This window comes from Aplysia californica, unplaced genomic scaffold (genome assembly GCF_000002075.1).
Source record: "Aplysia californica isolate F4 #8 unplaced genomic scaffold, AplCal3.0 scaffold00329, whole genome shotgun sequence".
Classification (NCBI taxonomy): Eukaryota; Metazoa; Mollusca; class Gastropoda; order Aplysiida; family Aplysiidae; genus Aplysia; species Aplysia californica.
Window position 1 is genome coordinate 718,653 of NW_004797599.1, and position 1,055 is coordinate 719,707.

Below are 1,055 nucleotides of genomic sequence, written 5' to 3' on the forward strand. Positions count from 1 at the left end.
AGAGACAGAGACAAAGACAAAGACAGAGACATAGACAGAGACAGAGATAGAGAGAGAGGGGGAGGGGGACTGAAAGTAACAGAAAGAGACAGAGAGTGAGAGTGAGGGTGTGAGAGAGAAACAGAGAGAGAAAGAGACAGACAGACTAACAGACAGAAAGAGAAAGGAAGAGAGAATGTTTATAAGACGGAGGTGTTTCAGCCAACGAAATAATTATACCTTGTCTTGTTTGTGTAAACGCGCGAGTGCACTTGAACTGTGGAATACAATTGCCATTGTAAACGAACAAGACACATTGCTCCCTGCGGGATGAATATGGAATGTCGCTGCCATTGTCACTGTCAAAACGTTATTTCTCGTAGAATCCATAAGTCGTTTACTGTTTTTCAAAAAACAGTGTTGTATCTTATCAGATATGCTTATCAGTAAAGAAAATAAATTATCTTCACTACAACAGTATATTATACGCACAGAGTAAACAAGAACCAATATAGGGGGCTCTCATGGCCTAGAGATTAGGGTGTTGGCTACTCATTCAAAAGTCCCGGGTTCGAATCCGGGAGGCGATCGAAAAATATTCTTCACTAAAATTGTCTCCTTTCACCTCCTTTTCTGCTCTCTAGCACGATTCTGTCGTCTGTTTTCGTCTCCTCTTTCTGCCACCACCCTATCACCTCACTTACCCTCTCCTCTAGGCTCCTGACTCTGCAGCATTTCTACTGCTACTCCTTGGGTCCTTCTTACTGCTGTCTTTTTGCCATATCCCTGATCTTCTCGTACGAAAGATCTACACCTAACCTTCTCGGACAAGGGCGAAAAAACTCGGAGGGCCCATGTGCAACTTGCACACGTTAAAGATCCCTTTGAGGTCTAAAATGAATAAGAGTAGGCTTCGGCGACAAAACTCATAATTTCCTACCTACTGTAAAAAAATGTGAGTAATACAGACAGACAGAGATAACAGAAAGAAAGAAGAGAAAGTAGAATTTACCAGTTTGTCTTTATAAAAACTGACTTGGGTAATATATATATATATATATGTGTGTGTGTGTGTG